We start from the raw sequence: 27500 nt of genomic DNA, 5'->3' as shown, positions 1-27500 counted from the left end.
GGAGTCACCGCTTACATTTCGTAATGGATCACGATGTCCACACGCGGACCATGACAACTCACAAGGGTCGGGTCAGTCCAGAAAGGGTTCTGCTGACAGTCCAGGTGAGGGCGTCATGGCCCTATGGATAATTGAGTTCAACGAGCTTCACACCCTCGGCAGTTTCACGTACTATTTGACTCTCTATTCAGAGTGCTTTTCAACTTTCCCTCACGGTACTTGTTTACTATCGGTCTCATGGTTGTATTTAGCTTTAGAAGGAGTTTTACCTCCCACTTAGTGCTGCACTATCAAGCAACACGACTCCATGGCACGCTCGGTCCATCATCCAACGGGCGCTGTTCTACGGGCCTATCACCCTCTATGGGTTCTGAGCCACATTCAAGTTGGACTTGAAAAGCGCTAAGATGACGGATAGTGAGACGCACCAGTACACGGAATCGGATAGACGGACAGGCCGCCACCCCTACGTGCTGAGCTTCTCCCGTTTCGCTCGCAGCTACTCAGGGAATCCCGGTTGGTTTCTTTTCCTCCCCTTATTAATATGCTTAAATTCAGGGGGTTGTCACACATGAACTGAGGCTTATGTACCTTGCGGTTGTTATCGTCACATCTGGCTTGCGACTACTTTGTTTCAATGTCCAATATGTACCGTTGGACTCGGTTAACGGGCTGTTAGCCCGCGTGTGGTTTAACTCACTGATACCTTCCATTGCCCATACGCTAGTTTGTTTGTGTTCCTTTGGTCAACTTCCATACTTGAATCATTTGTGCTACCGCTGCTGCTTCGACGCTACTTTGACATCTTCGCTTCTATTTAAATAAATAAATAAGCTGAAGCTAGACATCAGTAAACACCACCACAGACACCACAAGCACGCCTTCTCCTCGTACTTCCGCCTCACGCGGGAACACGGACGCTCTAAATACTTCGAATTCCAATGCCAGTATATTGTAAACCACGGGTTCTTTAATGCTAGCGGGTCGTCGCGACCCTAGTTAACATCATGGTGCACGTCTCGTGACGGGTGTCACGGCGTAGTTAAATGTATGCGATACATTTCTCAAATATAAGCGCTCAGTCATCTGTACATCATGGTAGGTTCCCACGACGTGCAATATGCGTTCAACTTATCAATGTTCATGTGTCCTGCAGTTCACATTATGACGCGCAGTTAGCTGCGGTCTTCATCGATCCATGAGCCGAGTGATCCACTGCCGAGGGTGACTAACTTGCGTAAGCCGCCGCTGTGCGCGTATACCCGTTCCCCGTAGGGAGGAGCAAGCCGCCGCTTAGAGACGAAGCATAAAGTGTCCTCATTCCACATAGGGCAAGCTGGATGAATCCATTTTACCCAGGACGGCCGAAGCGGCGTGGACCAGGGGGAGAACTGAACCTTATACTTCACACCACAGTAAGTCTACGTGTCCTCTTCCACATAGGGCAAGCTAGAACTAACTATCTTACCCAGGACTGCCGAAGCAGCGTGGACCAGGGGAGGAACACACTTTTCATGGAAACGTAAGGCATCCATGACTGCCATAACGTAAGCCGCCGCTGTGCGCGTATACCCGTTCCCCGTAGGGAGGAGCAAGCCGCCGCTTAGAGACGAAGCATAAAGTGTCCTCATTCCACATAGGGCAAGCTGGATGAATCCATTTTACCCAGGACGGCCGAAGCGGCGTGGACCAGGGGAGAACTGAACTTTATACTTCACACCACAGTAAGTCTACGTGTCCTCTTCCACATAGGGCAAGCTAGAACTAACTATCTTACCCAGGACTGCCGAAGCAGCGTGGACCAGGGGAGGAACACACTTTTCATAGAAACGTAAGGCATCCATGACTGCCATAGTGCGTAAGCCGCCGCTGTGCGCGTAAACCCGTTCCCCGTAGGGAGGAGTCAAGCCGCCGCTTAGAGACGAAGTATTAAGTGTCCTCTTCCACATAGGGCAAGCTAGAATGAACTATCTTACCCAGGACCGCCGAAGCAGCGTGGACCAGGGGAGAACTGAACTTTATACTTCACACCACAGTATTGAGTAATGTGCCCTCTTCCACATAGGGCAAGCTGGAATGTTCCATTTTACCCAGGACGGCCGAAGCGGCGTGGACCAGTGGAGGACTACACAATCATGAGGTTTGATATCGACTTGTGTGTTTCAATAGGGTACCGATGGTATGTTTTGAACCGATTTGATTTAGCCATTCTGAAGTCATCACTTGGTTGAAGCGCTGAACTAGGGAGGCATCGTTTACATATATATTGGGTTTCGCATGCTCTACTAGGTTAATGTCATAGGGTTGGCTATCGAGCATGCCCAAGTGATGACTTGATTGTGTGCTTGCTTGAATTCTTCACATTTCATACCATCGGTTAGTTGTCGAATCATTCCTCGATCATAACCTTCGTTCTTGGTTCATGTATGCTCTCTTCCACATAGGGCAAGCTAGAATTAACTATCTTACCCAGGACCGCCGAAGCAGCGTGGACCAGGGGAGAACTATACTTTGTCTTGTATGCCCTCTTCCACATAGGGCAAGCTAGAATTAACTATCTTACCCAGGACCGCCGAAGCAGCGTGGACCAGTGGAGGACTATACTTTGTTCATAACACCACAGTATTGAGTAATGTGCCCTCTTCCACATAGGGCAAGCTAGAATGAACTATCTTACCCAGGACCGCCGAAGCGGCGTGGACCAGTGGAGGACTACACAATTAAGAGGTTTGATATCGACTTGTGTGTTTCAATAGGGTACCGATGGTATGTTTTGAACCGATTTGATTTAGCCATTCTGAAGTCATCACTTGGTTGAAGCGCTGAACTAGGGAGGGGCATCGTTTACATATATATTGGTTTTCGCATGCTCTACTAGGTTAATGTCATAGGGTTGGCTATCGAGCATGCCCAAGTGATGACTTGATTGTGTGCTTGCTTGAATTCTTCACATTTCATACCATCGGTTAGTTGTCGAATCATTCCTCGATCATAACCTTCGTTCTTGGTTCATGTATGCTCTCTTCCACATAGGGCAAGCTAGAATTAACTATCTTACCCAGGACCGCCGAAGCAGCGTGGACCAGGGGAGAACTATACTTTGTCTTGTATGCCCTCTTCCACATAGGGCAAGCTAGAATTAACTATCTTACCCAGGACTGCAAAGCAGCGTGGACCAGTGGAGGACTATACTTTGTTCATTACACCACAGTATTAAGTATGGTGTCCTCTTCCACCATAGGGCAAGCTAGAACTAACTATCTTACCCAGGACCGCCGAAGCAGTGTGGACCAGGGGAGGACTATACTTTATACTTCACACACTAGCCATACTGAAGTCATCACTTGGTTGAAGCGCTGAACTACGGCGGGGTAATCGTTTACAGGTTAATATCATATAGCTGCATGCTCATTAGTAGATAATGGAATATTGTATGGCAATATGAGCATGCCCAAGTGATGACTTTGTTTCAAGCTCAACAGGTAGGGTATTGAGTCCTCTTCCACATAGGGCAAGCTAGAATGAACTATCTTACCCAGGACCGCCGGAGCAGCGTGGACCAGTGGAGGACTCTATACTTTATACTTCACACCACAGTATTGAGTACGACTTGCATAAAGCCCCTAATGAGAACCACGAGGGCTCTCTCAATGTAGAACCACGAGGGCTCTAGTACCGATTCTCTCGGTACGGCTTGGTCCGTGTTCCTTTATGCTTGTACTCGCAGAAAGTCTCAACCCGGAGGTCTTGACTTTGATTGTCATAGTTGGACTACGACGGGGCATCCGACCATTGCTGATCGAACACCCCTGATTCACCATCTTTCGGGTAGGCGGTACGCGTACCTCCGGACGCGGAAGTCTCAACCCGGAGGTCTTGACTTTGATTGTCATAGTTGGACTACGACGGGGTATCCGACTCATCGAATACCCCAGAAGCACACCATCTTTCGGGTAGGCGGTACGCGTACCTCCGGACGCGGAAAGTCTCAACCCGGAGGTCTTGACTTTGGTTGTCATAGTTGGACTATGACGGGGCATCCGACCATTGCTGATCGAACACCCCTGTTACACCATCTTTCGGATAGGCGGTGCGCGACACCACCGACGCGGAAAGTCTCAACCCGGAGGTCTTGACTTTGTATTGTTGGATAGTCCTCTTCCACTATAGGGCAAGCTGGAAATATTCCATTTTACCCAGGACTGCCGAGGCAGCGTGGACCAGGGGAGAACTTCACGGAATCTTCAGGCATCCATGATTGCCATAGTGCGTAAGCCGCCGCTGTGTGCGTCAACTCGTTCCCCGTGAGGAGGAGTCTAGCCGCCGCTAAAAGACGAAGCATTAAGTGTCCTCATTCCACTATAGGGCAAGCTAGAATGAACTATCTTACCCAGGACCGCCGAAGCAGCGTGGACCAGGCGAAGACTATACTTTATACTTCACACCACAGTATTGAGTACGACTTGCATAAAGCCCCTAATGAGAACCACGAGGGCTCTCTCAATGTAGAACCACGAGGGCTCTAGTACCGATTCTCTCGGTACGGCTTGGTCCGTGTTCCTTTATGCTTGTACTCGCGGAAAGTCTCAACCCGGAGGTCTTGACTTTGATTGTCATAGTTGGACTACGACGGGGCATCCGACCATTGCTGACCGAACACCCCTGATTCATCATCTTTCGGATAGGAGGTGCGCCCACCTCCGACGCGGAAGTCTCAACCCGGAGGTTCGGACTTAGAGTTTTTCCCATTTAAAAGTTTTTCTCTTAGCCATACTGAAGTCATCACTTGGTGAACGATTGAACTAGGGCGGGTTAATCGTTTATAGGTATCATGTGGTTTGCATGCTCTCTTAGGTTAAGGTCATGTGGTTGGCTATCGAGCATGCCCAAGTGATGACTTTGTTTCACGCTTGCTTGATTTCTTCATGATTCCCTGTTATATAGTGTAATCATTCGAGAACAGGGAATCTTTGGTTTTGCTCAACAGGAATTGGATGTCAACTTGGTATCTAGATCGCATTAAGTCTCAACCCTTAGGTTCGGACTTGTATAGTGACATCTTGTTACGGTCTAGAGTCTCAACCCGCAGGTTCGGACTACTTAGTGTTTGATCGAATATAATATGGCAACTTGTGCCTAAGTCTCAACCCGCAGGTTCGGACTTCTGTTTATTTGGCCAATGTATGTATAAGGCAACTTGTGCCTAAGTCTCAACCCGCAGGTTCGGACTTGTGTATTTGTTCGAAGTCATGTATAAGGCAACGTGTGCCTAAGTCTCAACCCGCAGGTTCGGACTTGTTAGTGTTTCGTCAACTTTCATATGGCAACTTGTGCCTAAGTCTCAACCCGCAGGTTCGGACTTGTGTATTTGTTCGAAGTCATGTATAAGGCAACTTGTGCCTAAGTCTCAACCCGCAGGTTCGGACTTGTGTATTTGTTCGAAGTCATGTATAAGGCAACGTGTGCCTAAGTCTCAACCCGCAGGTTCGGACTTGTTAGTGTTTCGTCAACTTTCATATGGCAACTTGTGCCTAAGTCTCAACCCGCAGGTTCGGACTTGTGTATTTGTTCGAAGTCATGTATAAGGCAACTTGTGCCTAAGTCTCAACCCGCAGGTTCGGACTTGTGTATTTGTTCGAAGTCATGTATAAGGCAACGTGTGCCTAAGTCTCAACCCGCAGGTTCGGACTTCTATAGTGTTTCGTCAATTATCATATGGCAACTTGTGCCGAAGTCTCAACCCGCAGGTTCGGACTTCTATAGTGTTTCGTCAATTATCATATGGCAACTTGTGCCGAAGTCTCAACCCGCAGGTTCGGACTTCTGGAAGGATCACTTGGCCACTAATGATCCTTCCGCAGGTTCACCTACGGAAACCTTGTTACGACTTTTACTTCCTCTAAATCATCAAGTTCGGTCAACTTCGATAAAGCAGACGCGGTTCACGAGGATCCAGCGAACGATCATCTCCAAAGACCTCACTAAATAATCCATCGGTAGTAGCGACGGGCGGTGTGTACAAAGGGCAGGGACGTATTCAACGCTGGCTGATGACCAGCACTTACTAGAAGTTCCGAGTTCATATGGACCATTGCAATCCATAATCCCTACTAAGTGAGTATTTGAGTGATTTCCCGTTCCTCTCGGAATAGGAGACACGCTGCTACCCACATTGTAGCACGCGTGTAGCCCAGAACATCTAAGGGCATCACGGACCTGTTATCGCTCGATCTCATTTTGCTAAACACAAATTGTCCTGCTAAGCAGCGTACCGTAAGTGCACTTGCGCACACGAACAGCGAAGGTGTCAGGTCATACTCCACCGAAAGGTCCTAACCCGTTCCAATCGGCATCGACGCATTAACGCTGACTGCGTTCTAGTTAGCATATGTGAGTCACGTTCGTTATCGGAATTAACCAGACAAATCAATCCACGAACTAAGAACGGCCATGCACCACTACCCTTAAATTTGAGAAAGAGCTATTAATCTGTCTCACCTCCATAAGTTCGGACCTGGTAAGTTTTCCCGTGTTGAGTCAAATTGAACCGCAAGCTCCATTTCATTGTGGTGCCCTTCCGTCAATTCCTTTAAGTTTCAACTTTGCAACCATACTTCCCCCGGAACCTGACTTTGGTTTCCCGGAAGCTACTGAGAGCACCTGGTTGTAGCGTCTCCCAATTGCTAGTTGGCATCGTTTACGGTTAGAACTAGGGCGGTATCTAATCGCCTTCGATCCTCTAACTTTCGTTCTTGATTAAAGAAAGCATCCTTGACAAATGCCTTCGCTTTAGTTAGTCTTACGACGGTCTACGAATTTCACCTCTCGCGCCGTAATACTAGTGTCCCCAACTACTTCTGTTAATCATTACCTCCGGTCTGAGTACAAACCAATGAAAGATTAGACCAAGGTCGTATTCCATTATTCCATGCAAGATTATTCTAGGGCGTTTGGGCACCCTGCTTTAAGCACTCTAATTTGTTCAAGGTAAACGTGAGCGGTCGAGCTCTATGTTACACTTGCACCCGTTGAAGGGCACACCATGACACAGACTTGGTGCCCTACCACACCATTGAGTCGCAACCAGATTCCGACTTGGCCCACCGACCACGGGTTGACCGGGTCGGCGGAGCCGGACTGTGTTGGACAAGTATCAACTTCGAACGTTTTAACCGCAACAATTTTAATATACGCTAGTGGAGCTGGAATTACCGCGGCTGCTGGCACCAGACTTGCCCTCCACTTGATCCTCGTAGAAGGATTTATGCTCTACTCATTCCAATTATGAAACATCATTAAAGAGTTTCATATTGTTATTTCTCGTCACTACCTCCCCGTCCCGGGATTGGGTAATTTACGCGCCTGCTGCCTTCCTTGGATGTGGTAGCCATTTCTCAGGCTCCCTCTCCGGAATCGAACCCTGATTCCCCGTTACCCGTTGCAACCATGGTAGTCCTCTATACTACCATCCATAGTTGATAGGGCAGATATTTGCGAGATCTGTCGTCGGTGCGAGACCATACGATCAGCATCATTATCCAGACTTCAACTCAATGACACGGAGAACCCGCGATTGGTTTGACTAATAAGTGCACCAGTTCCCGCGAGGGTCCTGGCATGTTGCATGTATTAGCTCTAGATTTTCCACAGTTATCCAAGTAACTAGGTTGATGATCTCGTAAATTATAGCTGTTATACTGAGCCTTATGCGGTTTCACATTAAATCTGTTTGTACTTAGACATGCATGGCTTAACCTTTGAGACGAGCGTATATTACTGGTAGGATCAACCAGAATTCCGACTTTGCGTTCGAATGTTCATTGTCCCATTGCACCCGGAGGAGCAAACACCACGTTCTATATGTTGTCAAGTCCGGTAGCACACGGGAGGCGAGCCCCCGTGCGAACCTCATTGCCCTCGTATCACACACACCCGATGCACCGGACAGGCACTTGAGCGGCATTCGACTCCGCTAAGCGCTCGTGCGCCCGATTGTGCATGCGCTGACGGGGCCTTCATACCCCTACCACAGCGACCTTATGCCAAACTTCCATGAATACTTAGGTGAGCTGACAAGGGCCTTCATTTCCCTACCATCAACTAAAGGACACGCTAGGCGCGTCCGATCATTGCAACTGCGGGGCTTTCATACCCCAATCACCACAGTACGCAATTCACCAGAGTTTAATCGCAACCCCCCCGGACATGGCACACTATTAACTTGCAACAAAACTTAGTGTGTGCCGGGCACATCGGTTCCACAAAATCATTCCCGATGTACCCCAATTGGGGTTGCGAACGCATTCACGGTCCTCTGACACACCCAACCAAGCGTGGATACTACATACCTCAAACACCCAGTACACTAACAGACAAATCAATATATGGTTGCTTTCCCCCAGACATTTGCCAATCACTTGGCACCCGGACGGGAACTCGCTCCTGATTGCGCCAATGCCACCCATTTGCCAAGAGCGAGTTCTGTATGTAGATTTCATTTGGAAAGACAACCGTGTACTGGATATTCTATCCGACGATTACAGATGACGAGTACGAGACTCGACTACACTCACGGATAATACATTTTGGGTCGAGATTGCTTTCGGGGTTTTCGATTGGTCTTGCGCTTGTAAACGTATAACTTTGACTTGTGGTAACTTCGGTATGTTAGTCGATCACGTGGATGTGAACTGGTTAGGGTGAGCAATATGTTCACTTGCACTCTGGGTAGGAATAGGTGAGCGCTATAGGTTAAGATCATTGTATGGTTCCATCGTGATGACTTTCGCTAGATAGTAGGATGTTTGGATAGTTATAACGTTTTTGGCCATTTGTTCATAGTGTTCAGTCCATTGAGGAATTCGATTGGTCTTTGCTTCACACACGTGGTCGATCACTTGGATGTGAACTAGGGTGAGAATAAGGTGTTCACTAGTGCTCTTAGGTTTTGGATCAGTACTGAGCACTTGATTGGTTTCGCATAATATGTATCCATAGTGATGACTCTTTCCAGCTTAAGATTTCGTTACCGGTTTCGAATCCTCCCCACGTTCGCTTTTACTTGGTTAGGTTTTCGAGTGTAGATTTGAAAGCAATCTCATGTATGTATCCCATCTGATATAAGCCACTGACAGTTCATGTCACCTCGTTCAACTCTCGCTGGGTCACAGAAGTATGTTACTGCGCCCATTATCCCTACTCGGATAGGTTCGGTTCGTTCGTTTTATACTACGGTGAGTAAACTCAATTTGTGCATCGCATAGCCATGGAAAGCAAGCTTTCGCGGGCCTCTTCGACTGTTTTGATACGAGCTGTGCCCGTGATGCTTGTCATCCCAGGATACTAGACCCCTTTGGACGACCGCATGACCATCAGAAAGTAAATTCCACGTTCGATTTGGGGTGTGAACCCCGAACATAAAGTCTTTGTGTAGAACCACGAGGGCTCTATAGTACCGATTCTCTCGGTACGCTTGGTCCGTGTTCCTTTATGTTCGTACTCTTGTGTGTATAATATTCATGTTCGATTTGGGATATTTGCTACTGTCACCGTTTGAGTACCATGGGGCTTGAACCCCTAACATAAAGTCTTTGTGTAGAACCACGAGGGCTCTGTAGTACCAATTCTCTCGGTACGCTTGGTCCGTGTTCCTTTATGTTTGTACTCTTGTGTGTATAATATTCATGTTCGGTTTGGGATATTTGCTACTTTCACCAGGGTCCCGTTCTTCATACAAGTCTGCCTTGCTAATGTGGTAACTTTATAGTGTAGTTCTGACATCCCAATTTTGGGACTTAGCCGATTTTTCATGTATTTCCATATGACCCGTAGGGTCCCTTTCTTCATACAAGCTTGCCTAGGGCGATCGGTCAAAACTTGTCTTACTATTCGATTGGTCTTCGCACTTTCACCCTAGGCAGTTCGCCTAGGTCTGTCTTCTTGAGGAGGCCAAAACCCGAAATAAGGAGGTCCAGCCGACCCTGAAACCTCCCCTGTCTTAACTACACTAACCCGATTTTTCAGGGTCCTCAGCGCCATACAACTTTGCCTAGGTCACTTGTACTCTTGACTTAGGCCATCTGACTTGGTCCGTGTTTCTTCCTAGGGTTCACCTAGGTACTTTGCCTTGCTTGATGTGGTAACTTTTTAGTGTAGTTCAGACATCCCAATTTTGGGACTTAGCCGATTTTTCGTATATTTCCATATGACCCATAGGGTCCCTTTCTTCATACAAGCTTGCCTAGGGCGATCGGTCAAAACTTGTCTTACTTTTCGATTGGTCTTCGCACTTTCACCCTAGGCAGTTCGCCTAGGTCTGTCTTCTTGAGGAGGCCAAAACCCGAAATAAGGAGGTTCAGCCGACCCAGAAACCTCCCCTGTCAGAACTACACTAACCCGATTTTTCAGGGTCCTCAGCGCCATACAACTTTGCCTAGGTCACTTGTACTCTTGACTTAGGCCATCCGACTTGGTCCGTGTTTCTTCCTAGGGTTCACCTAGGTACTTTGCCTTGCTTGATGTGGTAACTTTTTAGTGTAGTTCAGACATCCTAATTTTGGGACTTAGCCGATTTTTCATGTATTTCCATATGACCCATAGGGTCCCTTTCTTCATACAAGCTTGCCTAGGGCGATCGGTCAAAACTTGTCTTACTATTCGATTGGTCTTCGCACTTTCACCCTAGGCAGTTCGCCTAGGTCTGTCTTCTTGAGGAGGCCAAAACCCGAAATAAGGAGGTCCAGCCGACCCTGAAACCTCCCCTGTCTTAACTACACTAACCCGATTTTTCATGGTCCTTAGCGCCATACAACTTTGCCTAGGTCACTTGTACTCTTGACTTAGGCCATCTGACTTGGTCCGTGTTTCTTCCTAGGGTTCACCTAGGTACTTTGCCTTGCTTGATGTGGTAACTTTTTAGTGTAGTTCAGACATCCCAATTTCGGGACTTAGCCGATTTTTCGTATATTTCCATATGACCCATAGGGTCCCTTTCTTCATACAAGCTTGCCTAGGGCGATCGGTCAAAACTTGTCTTACTATTCGATTGGTCTTCGCACTTTCACCCTAGGCACTTTGCCTAGGTCTGTCTTCTTGAGGAGGCCAAAACCCGAAATAAGGAGGTTCAGCCGACCCAGAAACCTCCCCTGTCTGAACTACACTAACCCGATTTTTCAGGGTCCTCAGCGCCATACAACTTTGCCTAGGTCACTTGTACTCTTGACTTAGGCCATCTGACTTGGTCCGTGTTTCTTCCTAGGGTTCACCTAGGTACTTTGCCTTGCTTGATGTGGTAACTTTTTAGTGTAGTTCAGACATCCCAATTTTGGGACTTAGCCGATTTTTCATGTATTTCCATATGACCCATAGGGTCCCTTTCTTCATACAAGCTTGCCTAGGGCGATCGGTCAAAACTTGTCTTACTATTCGATTGGTCTTCGCACTTTCACCCTAGGCAGTTTGCCTAGGTCTGTCTTCTTGAGGAGGCCAAAACCCGAAATAAGGAGGTTCAGCCGACCCAGAAACCTCCCCTGTCTGAACTACACTAACCCGATTTTTCAGGGTCCTCAGCGCCATACAACTTTGCCTAGGTCACTTGTACTCTTGACTTAGGCCATCTGACTTGGTCCGTGTTTCTTCCTAGGGTTCACCTAGGTACTTTGCCTTGCTTGATGTGGTAACTTTTTAGTGTAGTTCAGACATCCCAATTTTGGGACTTAGCCGATTTTTCGTATATTTCCATATGACCCATAGGGTCCCTTTCTTCATACAAGCTTGCCTAGGGCGATCGGTCAAAACTTGTCTTACTTTTCGATTGGTCTTCGCACTTTCACCCTAGGCAGTTCGCCTAGGTCTGTCTTCTTGAGGAGGCCAAAACCCGAAATAAGGAGGTTCAGCCGACCCAGAAACCTCCCCTGTCAGAACTACACTAACCCGATTTTTCAGGGTCCTCAGCGCCATACAACTTTGCCTAGGTCACTTGTACTCTTGACTTAGGCCATCCGACTTGGTCCGTGTTTCTTCCTAGGGTTCACCTAGGTACTTTGCCTTGCTTGATGTGGTAACTTTTTAGTGTAGTTCAGACATCCTAATTTTGGGACTTAGCCGATTTTTCATGTATTTCCATATGACCCATAGGGTCCCTTTCTTCATACAAGCTTGCCTAGGGCGATCGGTCAAAACTTGTCTTACTATTCGATTGGTCTTCGCACTTTCACCCTAGGCAGTTCGCCTAGGTCTGTCTTCTTGAGGAGGCCAAAACCCGAAATAAGGAGGTCCAGCCGACCCTGAAACCTCCCCTGTCTTAACTACACTAACCCGATTTTTCATGGTCCTTAGCGCCATACAACTTTGCCTAGGTCACTTGTACTCTTGACTTAGGCCATCTGACTTGGTCCGTGTTTCTTCCTAGGGTTCACCTAGGTACTTTGCCTTGCTTGATGTGGTAACTTTTTAGTGTAGTTCAGACATCCCAATTTCGGGACTTAGCCGATTTTTCGTATATTTCCATATGACCCATAGGGTCCCTTTCTTCATACAAGCTTGCCTAGGGCGATCGGTCAAAACTTGTCTTACTATTCGATTGGTCTTCGCACTTTCACCCTAGGCACTTTGCCTAGGTCTGTCTTCTTGAGGAGGCCAAAACCCGAAATAAGGAGGTTCAGCCGACCCAGAAACCTCCCCTGTCTGAACTACACTAACCCGATTTTTCAGGGTCCTCAGCGCCATACAACTTTGCCTAGGTCACTTGTACTCTTGACTTAGGCCATCTGACTTGGTCCGTGTTTCTTCCTAGGGTTCACCTAGGTACTTTGCCTTGCTTGATGTGGTAACTTTTTAGTGTAGTTCAGACATCCCAATTTTGGGACTTAGCCGATTTTTCATGTATTTCCATATGACCCATAGGGTCCCTTTCTTCATACAAGCTTGCCTAGGGCGATCGGTCAAAACTTGTCTTACTATTCGATTGGTCTTCGCACTTTCACCCTAGGCAGTTTGCCTAGGTCTGTCTTCTTGAGGAGGCCAAAACCCGAAATAAGGAGGTTCAGCCGACCCAGAAACCTCCCCTGTCTGAACTACACTAACCCGATTTTTCAGGGTCCTCAGCGCCATACAACTTTGCCTAGGTCACTTGTACTCTTGACTTAGGCCATCTGACTTGGTCCGTGTTTCTTCCTAGGGTTCACCTAGGTACTTTGCCTTGCTTGCTGTGGTAACTTTTTAGTGTAGTTCAGACATCCCAATTTTGGGACTTAGCCGATTTTTCATGTATTTCCATATGACCCATAGGGTCCCTTTCTTCATACAAGCTTGCCTAGGGCGATCGGTCAAAACTTGTCTTACTATTCGATTGGTCTTCGCACTTTCACCCTAGGCAGTTTGCCTAGGTGTAGCTTCTTGAGGAGGTCAAAACCCAAAATAAGGAGGTTCAGCCGACCCAAAAACCTCCCCTGTCTAAACTACACTAACCAGATTTTTCAGGGTCCTCACCGTCATACAACTTTGCCTAGGTCACTTGCACTCTTGACTTAGGCCATCTGACTTGGTCCGTGTTTCTTGCTAGGGTTCACCTAGGTAGTTTGCCTTGCTTGCTGTGGTAACTTTTTAGTGTAGTTCAGACATCCCAATTTTGGGACTTAGCCGATTTTTCATGTATTTCCATATGACCCATAGGGTCCCTTTCTTCATACAAGCTTGCCTAGGGCGATCGGTCAAAACTTGTCTTACTATTCGATTGGTCTTCGCACTTTCACCCTAGGCAGTTTGCCTAGGTGTAGCTTCTTGAGGAGGTCAAAACCCAAAATAAGGAGGTTCAGCCGACCCAAAAACCTCCCCTGTCTAAACTACACTAACCAGATTTTTCAGGGTCCTCACCGTCATACAACTTTGCCTAGGTCACTTGCACTCTTGACTTAGGCCATCTGACTTGGTCCGTGTTTCTTGCTAGGGTTCACCTAGGTAGTTTGCCTTGCTTGATGTGGTAACTTTTTAGTGTAGTTCTGACATCCCAATTTTGGAACTTAGCCGATTTTTCATGTATTTCCATATGACCCTTAGGGTCCCTTTCTTCATACAAGCTTGCCTAGGGCGATCGGTCAAAACTTGTCTTACTATTCGATTGGTCTTCGCACTTTCACCCTAGGCAGTTTGCCTAGGTGTAGCTTCTTGATGAGGCCAAAACCCAAAATAAGGGGGTTCGGCCGACCCAAAAACCTACCCTGTCTAAACTACACTAACCAGATTTTTCAGGGTCCTCAGCGCCATACAACTTTGCCTAGGTCACTTGTTCTATTGACTTAGGCCATCTGACTTTGTCCGTGTTTCTTCCTAGGGTTCACCTAGGTACTTTGCCTTGCTTGGTGTGGTAACTTTTTAGTGTAGTTCTGACATCCTCATTTTGGGACTTAGCCGATTTTTCGTAAAATACCATATGACCCATATGGGTCCTTTCCTTCATATAAGTTTGCCTTGCTTGGTATGGTAACATTTGAGTGTAGTTCTGACATCATCATTTTGGGACTTAGCCGATTTTTTGTAAAATACCATATGACCCATATGGGTCCTTTGCTTCATATAAGTTTGCCTTGCTTGGTGTGGTAACATTTGAGTGTAGTTCTGACATCCCCATTTTGGGACTTAGCCGATTTTTCAATCAATACCATATGACCCATCAGGGTCCTTTGCTTCATATAAGTTTGCCTTGCTTGGTGTGGTAACATTTGAGTGTAGTTCTGACATCCCCATTTTGGGACTTAGCCGATTTTTCGTAAAATACCATATGACCCATCAGGGTCCTTGCCTTCATATAAGTTTGCCTTGCTTGGTGTGGTAACATTTGAGTGTAGTTCTGACATCCCCATTTTGGGACTTAGCCGATTTTTCGTAAAATACCATATGACCCATCAGGGTCCTTTGCTTCATATAAGTTTGCCTTGCTTGGTGTGGTAACATTTGAGTGTAGTTCTGACATCCCCATTTTGGGACTTAGCCGATTTTTCGTAAAATACCATATGACCCATCAGGGTCCTTTGCTTCATATAAGTTTGCCTTGCTTGGTGTGGTAACATTTGAGTGTAGTTCTGACATCCCCATTTTGGGACTTAGCCGATTTTTCGTAAAATACCATATGACCCATCAGGGTCCTTGCCTTCATATAAGTTTGCCTTGCTTGGTGTGGTAACACATGAGTGTAGTTCTGACATCCCCATTTTGGGACTTAGCCGATTTTTCGTAAAATACCATATGACCCATCAGGGTCCTTTCCTTCATATAAGTTTGCCTTGCTTGATGTGGTAACATTTGAGTGTAGTTCAGACATCCCCATTTTGGGACTTAGCCGATTTTTCGATCCATACCATATGACCCATCAGGGTCCTTGCCTTCATATAAGTTTGCCTTGCTTGGTGTGGTAACATTTTAGTGTAGTTCTGACATCACCATTTTGGGACTTAGCCGATTTTTCGTAAAATACCATATGACCCATCAGGGTCCTTTGCTTCATATAAGTTTGCCTTGCTTGGTGTGGTAACATTTGAGTGTAGTTTCGACATCCCCATTTTGGGACTTAGCCGATTTTTCGTAAAATACCATATGACCCATCAGGGTCCTTTGCTTCATATAAGTTTGCCTTGCTTGGTGTGGTAACATTTGAGTGTAGTTCTGACATCCCCATTTTGGGACTTAGCCGATTTTTCGTAAAATACCATATGACCCATCAGGGTCCTTTTCTTCATATAAGTTTGCCTTGCTTGGTGTGGTAACATTTGAGTGTAGTTCTGACATCATCATTTTGGGACTTAGCCGATTTTTCGATCCATACCATATGACCCATAAGGGTCCTTTTCTTCATATAAGTTTGCCTTGCTTCATGTAGTAACATATGAGTGTAGTTCTGACATCCCCATTTTGGGACTTAGCCGATTTTTCGATCAATTCCATATGACCCATCAGGGTCCTTGCCTTCATATAAGTTTGCCTTGCTTGGTGTGGTAACATTTGAGTGTAGTTCTGACATCCCCATTTTGGGACTTAGCCGATTTTTCGTAAAATACCATATGACCCATCAGGGTCCTTTCCTTCATATAAGTTTGCCTTGCTTGGTGTGGCAACATTTGAGTGTAGTTCTGACATCCCCATTTTGGGACTTAGCCGATTTTTCGTAAAATACCATATGACCCATCAGGGTCCTTGCCTTCATATAAGTTTGCCTTGCTTGGTGTGGTAACATTTGAGTGTAGTTCTGACATCATCATTTTGGGACTTAGCCGATTTTTCGTAAAATACCATATGACCCATATGGGTCCTTTGCTTCATATAAGTTTGCCTTGCTTGGTGTGGTAACATTTGAGTGTAGTTCTGACATCATCATTTTGGAACTTAGCCGATTTTTCGTAAAATACCATATGACCCATCAGGGTCCTTTCCTTCATATAAGTTTGCCTTGCTTGGTGTGGTAACTTTTTAGTGTAGTTCTGACATCCCCATTTTGGGACTTAGCCGATTTTTCGTAAAATACCATATGACCCATCAGGGTCCTTGCCTTCATATAAGTTTGCCTTGCTTGGTGTGGTAACCTTTGAGTGTAGTTCTGACATCATCATTTTGGGACTTAGCCGATTTTTCGTAAAATACCATATGACCCATCAGGGTCCTTTGCTTCATATAAGTTTGCCTTGCTTGGTGTGGTAACATTTGAGTGTAGTTCTGACATCCCCATTTTGGGACTTAGCCGATTTTTCGATCCATACCATATGACCCATCAGGGTCCTTTGCTTCATATAAGTTTGCCTTGCTTGGTGTGGTAACACATGAGTGTAGTTCTGACATCCCCATTTTGGGACTTAGCCGATTTTTCGTAAAATACCATATGACCCATCAGGGTCCTTTGCTTCATATAAGTTTGCCTTGCTTGATGTGGTAACATTTGAGTGTAGTTCTGACATCCCCATTTTGGGACTTAGCCGATTTTTCGATCAATTCCATATGACCCATCAGGGTCCTTTTTCTTCATATAAGTTTCCCAAGACTTAGTGTTTTTTACCTTTGGACACCAATATCACCCTTACGGGTATCTTTGATCTTCGCACCATGTTTTGACCAAATGTAGGTCTTGCTATGCCAAACTTATAATTGTTCTACACCAAGTCTCTATCTTGAACCATTAAGGCTCTTACTTGCACCAATTGCTTGGTACTCTTGGTCCGTGTTTCATCGCATACTGACTTCTTGACTTAGTGCTTTTTTCCTTTGGACACCAATATCACCCTTGCGGGTATCTTTGATCTTCTCACTGTGTATTGACCGAATGTAGGTCTTGCCATGCCAAACATATAATTGTTCTACACCAAGTCTCTATCTCGTACCGCCAGCTCGGTACAATCGATTAACCTGCCCTTAAGGCACCCGGGACTTAGCCATTTTTTCACATTTTTCATGATTTTGAGGCAACTTTTCTCGACTTTGTCACCTTATATCACCAAGATCCTTTCCCTTTAGCGCTTCACTCTGTTCGTATGATATTTAGCGCTGACTATCACCTTTCTGTCGCTGAGCTCAACTTCTTATTCGGTGCCATAGAGCCAGAGATATTTGGTGTATGCTGTTATAAGGGAAGTTTGTCACTTTTTCAAAGGCCCACTTTGGGACGCCCATATCTCACCTTCAGGTATCTTCGATCTTCTTGTCGTCTATGGACGAAACTTAGGCCTTGTCTTGGCCAACTTATAAATGTTCTACGGCCAAGCCGTATCTCTTACCGCCAGCCCGGTATTCATGGACTTAGTTGGATTTTCGCCTCTCGTGGTAACAATTTCAGACTTTGACTCACAATAACACCCGAACGGTCACATGCTAGCGCTTTGCTTGGAAGGAATTATAGTTAGCGCTACCTTTTCTCTTTCCATCGATACCTTGTTCGTTCCATTCCATGCCATACAGCCGAAGTTATGATGTTTCCCGTTTTCCATATCATGTGGAGCTTATGCTCTGGGAAAACCATCTAACACCTGTACCACCCTTTTGGGTACCACCGATCTCGTCACTATGTTCGGGCCAAATATAGGTTATAACATGCCCAACATATAATTGTTCTACACCAAGTCTCTATCTCTTACCGCCTGCTCGGTATTTTACTCGTAAGTCCAAATTTCACAACTTGTACTTTTTGGCCCAATGTACTCGAGTTTCAATTTTGGTAACATTTTTCGACTTTGACACTCAATAACTTCCAAATCATGCTAGTTAGCGCTTTGCTTTCTTCTAGTCGTATCTAGCGCTGGGTGTTACCTTTCCAAAACATATCCTAGCTTAACAATCCATGCCATACAGCCGGAGCTATACGGTGCACAAGTCAAATCCATTTTAGCCATGTTTCATTTTTGCCAATTTTTGACCACTCGTATCACCCTTCCAGAGTGGTCCGATCTTCTCGCTGTCTATGGACGACTTTTAGGTCTCGTAGAGGCAAACTTATAAGTATTCTACGTCAACCCGCTATCTCTTACCGCCTGCTCGGTATTCTTGGCCTTGTGTGATTTTTGGAAATTTTGGTATTATTTTTCCACTTTGTCGCTTAATAACTCAGTTTTGCTCAACACTTAGCGCTTCGGTTGTTTGGGATTATAGTTAGCGCTCGGTTCGACCTTTCCAACACTGATCTTAGCTTGTCGATCCGTTCCATACAGCCTGAGTTATTCGCGATACCGTGTTTCAACCCATTTCTCAAGTCTCGTTTTGGTCCAACTTTGAACCAGCCATATCACCCTGATGGGTACCTCCGATCTTCTCGCTCTATATTGGCCAAAGTTAGGTCTTGTGGTAACGTACTTATGATTGTTCTACGCCGTGTTCGTAGCTCTTATCGTTCGCCCGCTATTTTCGATCATAAGGTGAATTTTCGCCTCTAAACCACCATTTTTCACCTTTGCCCTCTAATATGACCGACTTGCTCAACACCTAGCGCTTCGCTTGGTAGGACACATAGCTAGCGCTCGTCAAGACCTTTCCAACGCATATCCAAGCTTTCCGATCCGAGCCATACAGCCTGAGCTATAGGCGATACCGTTTTTCCCATTTTCTTGGTCACATGCACTTTAGGGTACCCCTTTTTGCCTTTGACCCTTAATACCTCCTCCGGGTCACTAGTAGGCGCTCAGCTTGGTAGGAAACATAGCTAGAGCAGGCCTTCACCTTTCCAAAACTGCCGAAAGTGTACCGATCCGACATCTAGAACCAAAGTTATGGTCATTCCCATCATGCTCTACTTTCATGGTCAACCTCCACCAAGCACACCTAGGTTGGACCAACTTTCACCAACTCATCTCGAACCCCAAATTTGCTTCGACCTACTAGGTTTCCCTAGTAAAGTGGTCAAAACATCCATTACAACACGACTGGTCTTTCTGGTGGTCGACCTAGGCGACTTTGTTCGACGACCACCACCCCATGGAACTAAAAGACGTCCCTTGATACGGACCTCCGATACATTTTCAGGCCTGTCTAAACTACACTCATCGAAATTTTTTTGGGTCCCCACCGTCATACAAGTTTGCCTAGGTCAAGTTTTTCTTCCGGATCGGCCGCGGACCTCACTTTTCATTATCTAGGGAGGCCATAGGGCCCCAAAAGGGGTTTTTTAAAATTTTCGACACTTTCGACTTTGGTCGGATTTTTTCCGATTTTGGTCCGACCTAGGGACTTGGTGGTCCAAGGAGCCTCGGGACCAAACTTTTTTCTCAGGGGTCCCTACCTCCATACAACTTTGCCTAGGTCAATTTTTTGTTCCAAATCGACCGCGGATTTCACTTTTCAATATCTGGGGCTCGTGTAGAGTCCGAATATGAGGTTTTCTCATTTTTCGACATTTTCGACTTTTTTCGACTTTTTTCGGGTTTTTCGACCTAGGGGTCCGCCGAACAAATTTTGGGTCAAAAATTTTTATTGAACTAGTCGAAAGTACGCAAAAAGATAAGACTTTTTGCCGAAGACACCATGCCCCGGAACCGACTCCTTCCCCTTCAAAATTGGGGACAAACGTGATTTTTGAAACTTTTCCTTAGGGAGCCAAAGACTTAGAAAATTTTCAAATCCTCGATTTTTCGATTGCGAGCTAGCGCTTTGCGGTCTTCGGCAATGTTTTAGATCTCGACGAGATAAGACTTTTTGGTCAAGGGACATTTTGCCCTCCGACCCCTCCTTCCCCCCGCAAATCGCCCCCCAAAGTGCAATTTTTGCATTTTCACCTCTTTGCACGCACTGTTCGGCCCAAATGGCCACTTTCTATGAGTCTGAGCGCTTTGCGGTCTTCGGCAAACTTTTAGAGCGTACCAAGCCCTAATTATAATTGTTCCACACCACCTTCGTACCTCTTCATCCCTGGCCGCTATTCGCGTACCAAGGTAATTTTTGTTCATTTTGTCAACATTTTTCATCTTTCACTGCTTATATCGGCCTTGCCATGAACCGATAGCGCTTCGCTATGTTCTAACGTAAGTTAGTTCTACTCTTTACCTTTCCAAATCATATCTTAGGTTGCCATTTGCTTGCGTACAGCCGGAGCTATGAGCGATACCGTAAAAAGTACCGAAACTTGGAAAAATCCTTGGATCGCCCATATCCCCCCTTTGGGGACCAGATATCGAAAAAAGTTCTGATTCAAAAAGTTGCGCCTTAACGTGTTCTAGTTATGCCTAGAACATTTCACTTCGCTAGCTGGCCTGCAACTTAGCCGTAATTGGGATTTTAGGGTGTTCTTGGAGGGCCCATTTCCTGCGACTTGGTATTTTTTGGGCCCTATGTTTCTCTAATATCTCCACGAGTTTTCCAGGTAGCCTTCTCATACTTTCAGGGTGCCTAGAGCACCTCAAGACCTTTCCAACGCTATGCCGTTTGCTTCGCTCGGACATCTACAGCCGAAGTTATTTGAGGTACACGGTACCTTACCCTGGTTTCTCAGTACTTGGTCGAAAATTTCGATCAGCCATATGACCGACTTGGACAACCCTGAGCGGGTTGGCCCCATATAACTAAACTTTCGTCTCGTGGAGGCAAACTTATAAATATTCCACGTCAACTCGCTATCTCGTACCGCCTTGACGGTATACTTGGTCCAAGGGCCATTTCCAGCGACTTTGTCGCCATTTCGCTCTAAGTTTCGCTAATACCTTCGTCCGTGGACATGGTGATTTTTTGTTCGTATTTTTCCTTGATAGTCCCACTCAAGACTATTCCATACCAGAGCCGAGCGTCCCGCTAAGTGCCATACAGCCTGAGCTGTAATTCATGAAAGGTACCTCTACCAGTTTTTGTCATACTTGGGTACAAACTTTGGATCGACCATATCTCCACTTTGGAGGCCAGCCAGCACCTTGGCCCCATATACTTTTTTGTTGGTCATACCATGCACCAAATATAATTGTTCTACGCCAACTTGCTATCTCTTCTCCAACTTGCCGTTATTCTTGGTCCAAGTCTCATTTCATTCGTTTTTGGACCCATTTTGCTATATGTTTCACTAATAGCTTCGGCCATGGACAAGCTGATTTTCTGTTTGTATTTTTCCTTGATAGTTCCACTCAAGACCATTCCAAAACACACCGCAACTTGTCGCTCGGTGGCAAACTGACCGAGTTATAATTCATGAAAGGTACCTCAATTTGGTACACCACGTGGTCGGCCCAAACCATAAACCGACCAAACGACCGACTTGGAGCACCCTGACCGGGTTGGCCCCATATAATGAAAGTTGCGTCTCTACACGCCCAACTTATGATTATTCTACGCCAAGTCGCTATCTCTTACCGGTAAGCCGGTATTCACCTTCCAAGGGGGATTTTGGTCAAGTGCCATTTCCTGCGACTTGGTCCCCGAATACGACCATCATCACCTAATATCTCCGTGGTCTTTCAACTCAGCCTCATGAAACTTTCAGGGTAGATAGGTCTCCCCGAGACCTTTCCAACAGTGAGCCGTTTGCCTCGCTCGGCCATCTACAGCCGAAGTTATTAATGGTACTTGGTACCTTACCCTGTTTTTTCCATACTTGTTCGTACTTGGGTACAAACTTTGGATCGCCCATATCTCCCCTTTGGAGGCCAGCCAGCACCTTGGCCCCATATACTTTTTTGTTGGTCATGCCATGCACCAAATATAATTGTTCTACGCCAACTTGCTATCTCTTCTCCAACTTGCCGTTATTCTTGGTCCAATTCCCATTTCATTCGTTTTTGGACCCATTTTGCTATATGTTTCACTAATAGCTTCGGCCATGGACAAGCTGATTTTCGATTGGTATTTTTACTTGATAGTCCCACTCAAGACCATTCCAAAACACACCGCAGCTTGTCGCTCGGTGGCAAACTGACCGAGTTATAATTCATGAAAGGTACCTCAACTTGGTACACCACGTGGTCGGCCCAAACCATAAACCGACCAAACGACCGACTTGGAGCACCCTGACCGGGTTGGCCCCATATAATAAAAGTTGCGTCTCTACACGCCCAACTTATGAATATTCTACGCTAAGTCGCTATCTCTTACCGGTAAGCCGGTATTCACCGTCCAAGGGTGATTTTGGTCAAGTGCCATTTCCTGCGACTTGGTCCCCGAATTGGACCATCATCACCTAATATCTCCGTGGTATTTCAACTCAGCCTCATGAAACTTTCAGGGTAGATAGGTCTCCCCAAGACCTTTCCAACGGTGAGCCGTTTGCCTCGCTCGGCCATCTACAGCCGAAGTTATTAATGGTACTTGGTACCTTACCCTGTTTTTTCCATACTTGTTCGTACTTGGGTACAAACTTTGGATCGCCCATATCTCCACTTTGGAGGCCAGCCAGCACCTTGGCCCCATATACTTTTTTGTTGGTGATACCATGCACCAAATATAATTGTTCTACGCAAGCTTGCTATATCTTCTCCAACTTGCGGTTATTTTTGACTCAAGTCCCATTTCCATAGTTTTTGGTACCAATTTGCTCTATGTTTCGCTAATAGCTTCGCCCAAGGACTTTGTGATTTTTTGTTCGCATTTTTCCTAAATAGTCCCACTCAAGACTATTCCAAATCACACCTTAGCTTGTCGCTCAGTGCCATACAGCCAGAGTTTTAATTCATGAAAAGTACATCACCTTGGTACACCACGTGGTCGGTCCAAACCATCAACCAACCATATGACCGACTTCGAGTCGAGCTAGCGGCTAGGCTCAATATAATGAAATGCGTGTCTTGATGCGGGCTACTGACGGTCTGAACAATGTAGCTCGCTAGCTCGTCTCTAAACTTGTGTTTTGGTCGAATATTGGGTGTTCATGTACCACTTCGGGTAACATGGACTTTGGTGCAACTTTACCACTTGTGCACTTAATAACTTCCCGGTCATTCAAGTCTTTGCCTTCATACTTTCAGGGTAGTTAGGTCTCGTCGAGACCTTTCCATACATATGCCAAACTCATCGATCGGACATCTATAGCCCGAGTTATTCGCGGTACACCGTACCTTACCCTGTTTTTTCCTCAATTGGGTACAAACCTTGGAACACCCATATCGCCCCTTTAGAGACTAGCTGGCACGTTGGCCTCATATAATGATAAGTGCACCTCAACTAGGGCTACTGACGGTCAGAACATTTCAACTCGCTAGCTCGGGCCCACACTTGTGTTTTTCTCGAATATATGGTTCAAGTGTGCCACTTTGGGCACTTATGGACATTTTGTCCCCACACAACTTTCTTGCCTTGGTAGATAGGGTCTTGTGTTCTCGGGCAAAAAGATGCACCAAGATATGGTCTAACTTTCGTTCTTTTACCGCAAAGCGCTATCTCCAACACCCGAGGAGATAGAAAGAGATTATGTTCGGTATATCGGTCTTCCATGGCCTACTATGGTAAGCCCCTGCAGGGTATGCAACCGAAGGTGCTTGGTACATATATTTGGTGCAATATCGGTGCAAAGTAGGTGTTTCCTTGATCGGGCTATAACTTTCTTGGTTGATGTTGGATTGCTTTGCGGTCTTCGGGGGATAGTTAGGGAACATGTTGGCCAACATTTCCTTATTCCTCAGCCTGGCCGTACCTCTTACCGTCTAGGCGGTATACATGCTCTAAGTTGGAACTTGTGTTCCTTTGGGTAACTTCTCTGACTTTGACGCTCAATAACTTCCGTTCATATGCAGTCTAAGCTCTGCAACTCTCAGGAAAGCTAGTACTACTCATTTCCTTTCCATATCAGTCTTTGGCTTGTCGATCCGATGTCTACAGCCTTACTTATTCACGTTCCCTGTGAAGGTAGGTTTTTGCCCATTTTCCAGTTCATGTGGTAACATTCCCAGACTTTGCCGGCTTTCTCTTCATGTGGTAACTTGCTTGCTTGTGTGGTAACTTGGAAGTGTATGTCTGACAGACCCAATCTCGGACTTAGCCGATTTTTCTCTTCATATCATATGGATCCATCACTAGGCCATCTTGCTTGCTTGTCTGGTAACTTGGAAGTGTATTTCTGACAGACCCAATCTGGGACTTAGCCGATTTTTCTCTTCATATCAAATGGATCCATCACTAGGCCATCTTGCTTGCTTGTGTGGTAACTTGGAAGTGTATTTCTGACAGACCCAATCTGGGACTTAGCCGATTTTTCTCTTCATATTATATGGATCCATCACTAGGCCATCTTGCTTGCTTGTGTGGTAACTTGAAAGTGTATGTCTGACAGAGCCAATCTGGGACTTAGCCGATTTTTCTCTTCATATTATATGGATCCATCACTAGGCCATCTTGCTTGCTTATGTGGTAACTTGGAAGTGTATTTCTGACAGACCCAATCTGGGACTTAGCCGATTTTTCTCTTCATATCATATGGATCCATCACTAGGCCAACTTGCTTGCTTGTGTGGTAACTTGAAAGTGTATGTCTGACAGAGCCAATCTGGGACTTAGCCGATTTTTCTCTTCATATTATATGGATCCATCACTAGGCCATCTTGCTTGCTTATGTGGTAACTTGGAAGTGTATTTCTGACAGACCCAATCTGGGACTTAGCCGATTTTTCTCTTCATATCATATGGATCCATCACTAGGCCAACTTGCTTGCTTGTGTGGTAACTTCGAAGTGTATGTCTGACAGACCCAATCTGGGACTTAGCCGATTTTTCTCTTCATATTATATGGTTCTAGGACTTAGCCGATTTTTCTCTTCATATCATATGGATCTATCACTAGGCCATCTTGCTTGCTTGTGTGGTAACTTGGAAGTGTATTTCTGACAGACCCAATCTGGGACTTAGCCGATTTTTCTCTTCATATTATATGGATCCTGGACTTAGCCGATTTTTCTCTTCATATCATATGGATCCATCACTAGGCCATCTTGCTTGCTTGTGTGGTAACTTGGAAGTGTATTTCTGACAGACCCAATCTGGGACTTAGCCGATTTTTCTCTTCATGTTATATGGATCCTGGACTTAGCCGATTATTAGGTTATTATATATGGATCCTGGACTTAGCCGATTTTTCTCTTCATATAATATGGATCCTGGACTTAGCCGATTATTAGGTTATCATATATGGATCCTGGACTTAGCCGATTTTTCTCTTCATATAATATGGATCCTGGACTTAGCCGATTATTAGGTTATTATATATGGATCCTGGACTTAGCCGATTATTAGGTTATAATATATGGATCCTGGACTTAGCCGATTTTTCTCTTCATATAATATGGATCCGGGACTTAGCCGATTTTTCGTTTCATATAATATGGATCCTGGACTTAGCCGATATTTCTCTTCATATAATATGGATCCGGGACTTAGCCGATTATTCTGTTCATATAATATGGATCCGGGACTTAGCCAATTTTTCTCTTCATGTGGTAACGTATGCCAATCGCTCACAAGTCATGGGATAAGGGTACTTGTGTTCTTCCATCTTCTAAGTCCCGCACGGGGACATCGTGATCGCCCCAAGTCCGGAATAGCGCCAAGTCAAGCCCCACGGTGGCCGTGCAGGACCTGTTAGCGGGGGCCCCACTGACAGCACTAATCCGGACTTAGAAATTATATCTTTCTAATCGAACACCACACACGCAACACCACCATACCACCATCTCCTTGCAAGTACCTAAGTACCCGCAACTCCATGGTGAAGGCAATGTCACTCCATCACCAACCTCTTTGCACTGCAAGCACTTGCGTACCCACAACACTCCGAAGAAGGCAACGGCGCGCGATGCTCGACTCCACACACCACACCACACCACACCACCGATGGCCAGCCAGCCAGCCAGCCCAGCTAAGGGCTAACCCACCAACCAACCACCAATGGCCTAGGCCAGCCGGATCCCACCTTCAAGTCCAAGCACAGCCAAGTGCAAGTACCGCCAAGTGTTCACCAACCAACCATCACACCAGGTCAGCCGGCCGGTACCCACCTTCAAGTGCCATTACCCTCGGGTGCAAGCTCAATCAAGTGTTAACCAACCAACCCGGCCAAGGCAGCCAACAGGCCGGCACCCTACAGCACCGACCCGCCATCACCACCTCAACCGTTGACCATGCAAGTGGTCTCGGACAACAGGCGATACCCGAAGTACATCCGAAGAGTGTATATCAAGTGTTTGTTCACCAAGTCCTCAACCAACCCCAAGTACCCGGAGGTACCCAGAGTGTTGGACCCGCCAACCACTACCAGCACTCCAAGTCCTTGCGAACCCAAAGTGTTTGCCCGGTAGGGCCATTGTATCACAACGCTTGCTAACCATGCAAGTGGTCTCGGACAACAGGCGATACCCGAAGTACATCCGAAGAGTGTTCATCAAGTGTTTGTTCACCAAGTCCTCAACCAACCCCAAGTACCCGGAGGTACCCAGAGTGTTGGATCCGCCAACCCGTCCCGGCACTCTAAGTCCTTGCGAACCCAAAGTGTTTGCCCGGTTGGGCCATTAGACCACAACGCTTGCTAACCATGCAAGTGGTCTCGGACAACAGGCGATACCCGAAGTACATCCGAAGAGTGTATATCAAGTGTTTGTTCACCAAGTCCTCAACCAACCCCAAGTTCCCGGAGGTACCCAGAGTGTTGGATCCGCCAACCCGTCCCGGCACTCCAAGTCCTTGCGAACCGAAAGTGTTTGCCCGGTAGGGCCATTAGACCACAACGCTTGCTAACCATGCAAGTGGTCTCGGACAACAGGCGATACCCGAAGTACATCCGAAGAGTGTATATCAAGTGTTTGTTCACCAAGTCCTTAACCAACCCCAAGTACCCGGAGGTACCCAGAGTGTTGGATCCGCCAACCCGTCCCGGCACTCCAAGTCCTTGCGAACCCAAAGTGTTTGCCCGGTAGGGCCATTGTATCACAACGCTTGCGACCATGCAAGTGGCCTCGGACAACAGGTGACACCCGAAGTACATCCGGAGAGTGTATATCAAGTGTTTGTTCACCAAGTCCTCAACCAACCCCAAGTACCCGGAGGTACCCAGAGTGTTGGATCCGCCAACCCGTCCCGGC

At 46.3% G+C, this 27500-nt stretch overlaps 1 non-coding gene across 1 annotated transcript; it reads right to left on the bottom strand.

Annotated features, from left to right (window-relative positions):
* Nucleotides 1-1072: 1072 nt before the first annotated feature.
* Nucleotides 1073-1227, bottom strand: LOC131292261 (5.8S ribosomal RNA). Its single transcript, XR_009189938.1, has one exon. It is a non-coding gene; the product is annotated as a 5.8S ribosomal RNA (ribosomal RNA).
* Between the last annotated feature and the right edge of the window lie 26273 nt (nucleotides 1228-27500).

Source organism: Anopheles ziemanni (genome assembly GCF_943734765.1).
Source record: "Anopheles ziemanni chromosome X unlocalized genomic scaffold, idAnoZiCoDA_A2_x.2 X_unloc_43, whole genome shotgun sequence".
Classification (NCBI taxonomy): domain Eukaryota; kingdom Metazoa; phylum Arthropoda; class Insecta; order Diptera; family Culicidae; genus Anopheles; species Anopheles ziemanni.
This window is presented reverse-complemented; position numbering and strand designations above follow the sequence as displayed.